The sequence below is a fragment of the Macrotis lagotis genome, chromosome 4 (genome assembly GCF_037893015.1).
Source record: "Macrotis lagotis isolate mMagLag1 chromosome 4, bilby.v1.9.chrom.fasta, whole genome shotgun sequence".
Lineage (NCBI taxonomy): Eukaryota > Metazoa > Chordata > Mammalia > Peramelemorphia > Peramelidae > Macrotis > Macrotis lagotis.
Window position 1 is genome coordinate 178,142,995 of NC_133661.1, and position 6,000 is coordinate 178,148,994.

Below are 6,000 nucleotides of genomic sequence, written 5' to 3' on the forward strand. Positions count from 1 at the left end.
TCTCATTTTACTAGTGGGAAAACTGAGGTAGATATAAGACAAGTGATGAAGTCACCAATAGCATAACTGAGATTCAAACTCAGGTCTTCTGATCTCTCAATTCAACAGTCTTTCTCCCCATTACAAAGCTGTCCAATCTTTGCTGAACAGTTTCATCATCCAAGATTCTATGAAAACCTTTTTTAGGCATGTACTTAATTGTTAATATTGATTTAATTATTAAGCTCTTTCTTTCTATTTTTCAAAGAAGTTAAGAGAATGCATGCCAAAGGGATTTTTCTCAGCTTGGATATTCAGATGCCAAGGTTTTAAAATATAACAATCTGCAATAAAGATGTCTCCTTTTCAAAAATAAGACTAGCATTTTCCTATATGATGATTTAATATTTTGCAAAGTGTACTATTATAACTGCCACTATTACTACTATTACTTCTACTATGACTACTACTCTAAATAGCTAACATATATACCGTACTTATAATGTGCTAGACACTATGTTAAGTGCTTTACAATTATTGATTTATTTTATCCTGACCACACAAGAGGTAGGTACTATTCTTAGTTCCATTTTGCAAATGAGGAAACTGAGGCAGACAGAAATTAAGTGACTTACTTTAGGACTTTAGGTCACTCAATTACTAAGTGTAGGAGGTCAAATTCAAACTCAGGTCTTCCTACCCCACGTTTTGGTAATACAGTTGCATGTTGAATCCCTGATATTCATAGAAGTACATATTTGTAGTGCTTTCCTCCACTAAAATCCTTCTCTGACACCTCATTGAGATATGGTGAGGATTCCTGTAAGCTGTGCCAACTGAGTACAAACTCTGGCAAGACCGACCAATCTGTAAAAGCTGTTAGTACCAGCCAAGGACAGATTGTGTCTGCTCTTGGAACTAAAGAAGACCATAACCAGATGTCTACAAGATTATGAACTTTCTGGTCACAGTATATCATGAAAATAACTGATGACAGAGTGGAGAGGATATGGTCTGAGCCACCTTTACTGACCATGGATACTTGAAGTGCTAATGTCCAATAATAAATAAGAACATTTTCTGAAGACCACGAGCATGCATTCTTCCTTTTTATTTGATGTAAAATAAAATTTTTAAGAATTTAATGACTGGCACATATTGGGAATCTATATTTCATTTTTTCAAAATAAAACTACAGAGGTATTTAAATTTAAAAGGTGACTGCAGTTCATGTGATTACTTTCATTTGTAAAACACATACAAGATTACTTGTGCATGCACATTAAGAGAGAGCTTTTTGTGGCAAGGGAGTTCTTTACAAACTAATCTCAGCCCCATATAACATAATAAATCATTAATAATATACAGACTACAAGCTCTGCATATACATTGGCCTAAGTGGCCACTACTATGTCTGTAGGCTGCATATGAAAATGACTCTGCCAAGATATTTCAACTTAATAAAAATAATTTGTTATTTTAAATCTTATGTTTCCAAATTTTGCTGATGTAATTTATAACTATTAGTATATATTACAAGAGCATGCTCATATAGTTATACGCTTTTTGAGACAGGCTTTTGAATGAAATTAATTTGTCTGCTCTCATATAAAGAATTCTTATTGGATACCTTATTAAAGAAAACTAATGAGGGTTTTAGAGGAAAAATATGTTAATTGTTTCCACATTCTTTTTATCATCATCACAAAACAAACAACTATTGAATCAAATGAATTTGAAATAACTTGGCTCCTATTATACTTCTGGCTTTGGCCAAAAAATAAAGGGCAAAAATTAGACTCTGCCCTCAAGGAGCTCCCAGTCTAAAGGAAAAGACAACATGCAAACCATTAGGTACAACAAGATATATGCAGGATAAATTAAAGATAATTTGGGATGGAAGATACTAGCATTAAGGGGAAATGATAAAATTTCTTATAAAAGAATTTTAGATGGGACTTGAGGAAGTCAGGTGAAGAAGAGTGAGTATGACACTTTACATAAAAGCAAAGAATCATGCTTTTTAAAGTTGATTAATAGAGCAAGACCCTTTAAAAGGAGTAGAGGTATAGTAGAAAGGGACTAATGAAAAATTAAACCAGTAAACTCACTGATTTTTAGAATTAAACGAAAGCAACTGGGATGCCCAAATGGGCAGTTGCTTCTGTTTTCTCAGAAAAGGATTTTAAAAGATAGTATTGAGGATGTGTGGATTCTGTCTTATATCCTGACAGGAAGGAAACAGAACTGTTTTGTCTTCTATCCTGAGAGAAAACCCTCTATATATTTATAATAATCTGACCTTTGGCTTTGAGTAATTGAGAGAGAAATGTACAATTCTCAATTTGGTGGTGTAAGCTCTCAGAGCCAGAGACTAGACCCAAAAGTAGAAACTGTGACACCAGACAGCAAATTTAGTTGAGCAAAGAGGTGGGCCAGAAGGAGACAGGAACCTGAGGCTTTCTACTGGGGAGGCTGGCACATATAGCTCTCATCTCTGAACCTTGGGCATCCTTGGCACAGGTCCCCAAGATTGGCAATGAAACATAGGCAATCTGTTAGAGTTCGGTGTAGGAACACTGGTGTGGAAATTTTAAAAAAGTCATGTCCTAAGGAAAGGGCATTATGTCAACAGGAGAGAGTAGGGGAGTGATAGCCTGGGCCTGGGCCAGAGAGAAGGTGGTGGTGGCACTGGTGAAAAGCTGGCATGGGGGGAAAAAGTTATAATTTTTCTTCCACATGCCAATATCAGTACCAATATGGGGCAAAGCCCTGCTCATTATATGATAGTTCAGTTATGGAAAGGTCTATTTCTCAATTAGACCTGTTGGTAGGCACTCTAATAGAAGGGTGTTGGGCCTGAAATCACAAAGACTGTTTTCAAAGTTCAAATCTGATCTCAGACACTTACTAACTTTGTGATCCTGGGCAAGTCACTTCAGTCTTTTTGCCTCAGTTTCTTCATCTGTAAAATGGCAAACCAGTCCAGTATCTCTGCCAAGAAAAGCCCAAATGGGGTCACAATGAGGCAGAAACGATAGAACATTTCTTAATTACCTTTGAATCTCTCCTAGCACAATGCTTTTCAAGTAGAGAGCATTAAAGTTAATATGCTGACTAAATGTGTGATCTATCCTAAGGCAAGAGTACAATAATGCTGATGATCGAAAATGGTAGATAAATCAAAAAAAATGGAACTTAATGAATTATATTTTTAAAATTTTATTTGATCTCATTAGATTTGCTTAGGCTAATACTAAAGTTAAAACTGATGGGGAGCAAATCAGTATATACAAAATGGAAAATCCACTTCCAAATAAATGAGAATCAAATTCTTTGAGTTTCTTATTCTTTAGAGGATTTACTAACCATGTACAGAATGATATTGCTAATTATATCCAAATGGACTAAATCCTGCATCCCTTATAAGAATTTTAGAATCTGTTTGTACATCTCAGCAATTGGTAAGTGGTTCGAGAACTGAATCAATTTCATCACATACAAATGGTATTAAAATAAAACTTTTGGCTTGGGTTATATATTCTATTCATGGCCAGAGACCTAATCATATTGAATAATATATATGAAGATGTTTATTTATAATTAGAGCCAGAGATGATTGATTCATATGCTACAACCACTACTGCCACCTGTTGGTTAAAAGACATGAATGGCATTCTGGGTAATTTACCAATTTCCAAATAAAGGTACCAAAAATGATGGTCATTTACCATTGGATCAGAAGTTTAGATCTAGAAAGGACTTTAGAGGTTCTGGCCCACCTTTTCTTTCTATAGATGAGAAAACTGAGTATCAAAGGATTTGCTTATACAAGTAGCAAGGAGCAGGGCTGGTATTTGAATCAGATCTCCCAACTCAAAATTCATTTCCATTGTCTTGCTTGTTCATCTTTTTTTGAATTACAAGAAATGATTCTTATCCTTATGCTTTGTATTCACTTTACAAATGCAGTCTCAAAAAAAATTAATCAGCATGTAAGGGAATATGAAAAATCTTATATTTTGATTTAAGATAAAAATCAATACAAAACCCTATTGGTACAAGATGTAGGAAAAAGATTATCTAAAGGCTCAAATACCCATTAAACTAGGGTGAAGAATCAAGACCCACTAAGATATTTGCAAAATGCATTAGAACTATTAGCCTTGATATTGAAATCTGGGCCTCAGGTAATATATCACCTGAGTCAGCAATGGCAATGAGGAGTCTGAGACAGCAGGTAAAGTTCCCTTTGCTGGTTCTGATATCACTTGTTTTTTATTTGTTGCCAGGAAGGTTGGTTATTGAACTTGAGTTGAGATGAGGCTTATTTCTAGATATCCACAAAGTTCTCTACCATTGCTTTCTATATCCATACAAGTTTGTCCAACAGCAAATAAAGAAACTATGAAGCCTATAAATTTTTATAACAACCAGCTTACCCGGTTTAAAAATAAACTAAGTTAATTTGCACCATATAGTTCAGGGTGAAGTTCATCGTAGCATTCTTGAGGGAGCTTGGATAAGAAGGTAGACTGAAAAAGATAATTTAGTTTTTATATCCTGAAGGAATGGCTAAGAAGGAACTTCACATTATTTGTTTTTGTCTGAATTTATGTTTAAATTAAAAAGTTTAGAGAAAAATCAACGTAGCCAAGGGTACTTCAGGGGCAGGATAGATGCAGGACTACTTTAGCAACTCTGTATTGTGTGACCGCATTACATATACAAATCTTTTAAAGCCAGGATACTTAAAACATTCTGCAATATTCAAAAGTGAGTTCCAGCTCATTTACATATTCCTAAAATTCATGTTTGATCATGGCAATGCCATTTACACACACACACACACACACACACACACACACACACACACACGGACACAAACTCAATAAACTCTTGTGGTTCCTGATTTTTCTCAAAGATTAAATATAAAACCACTTCCACATGTTCAGATTCTTCATAACCTCCCTTCTCCCTCCCCACCCCATCCCACCACAGCTTTTTAGTCTTCTTACCCAAGAATCACCACCCCCTTATACAATGAGAGCCAGTGACTTTGGACTTTTTATCTCTCACCCAAGATAGTCCATTTCTTGACTCCCGTCCATCTTGATTAGAATGCCCTTCTTCCTCATTTCTTCTTCTTGACTTCCTTAACATTCTTCAAGATTCAGCTAAAACCCCATCTTCTACAGGAAACAAGTTAAGCCTATCACTCTGCTGATTACTTCTGATTTTTTCTGTATATTTCTTTTGTAAACATAGTTGTCTGAATTCTGTTTTTTCCATTAGACTGTAAGGTCCCTGAGGGCAGAGATGCCTTTTGCCTGTTTTTGTATCCCCAGAACTCAGCATAAATGCCCAGCATGTACATAGGTTTAATAAATGCCAATTGACTATCTGACAGACCACTGCTAACTAATTTTTGTAACTTTGGGCATGGCTTTTAACCTGGCTAGGTTTTTCAGCCTTCAACAGAAAAATGAAGTTGGGGCGGCTAGGTGGCACAGTGGCTAAAGCACCAGTCTCAGACGCTTAATAATTACCTAGCTGTGTGGCCTTGGGCAATCCACTTAACCCCATTTGCCTTGCAAAAAAAAAAAAAACCCAAAAACCAAAAACCTAAAAAATAATGAAGTAGGTGGCCTAGATTACTGCTAAAATTCTAGGGGCTAACACAAAATTTATTCAACCAGTTTATTCAACAATCCTACTTTTCTCCTAAGAGACTTTGGATGAGAATTTTGTTCATTTACTTGTCTATTTCATGAGCAGAGGATTAATGAATTTTAAAATGTAAGAAAACTTAGAGATAATCTAGGTCAAAGGTGTCACACTTATTCTCCAGTGAAACCCATGCAAGATTAAAATGTGACTGGGAAATGTCTAGCAAAATAAATAAAAATATAATTCAATATAGATAATTTTAAGTTGTGTGTTTCTAAGTCGATATGAGGGTGGGGAGTGAGTAGGATATATTTCTTTTTGTGTTGGGCACAATTGATAAAGGCCAGTTAT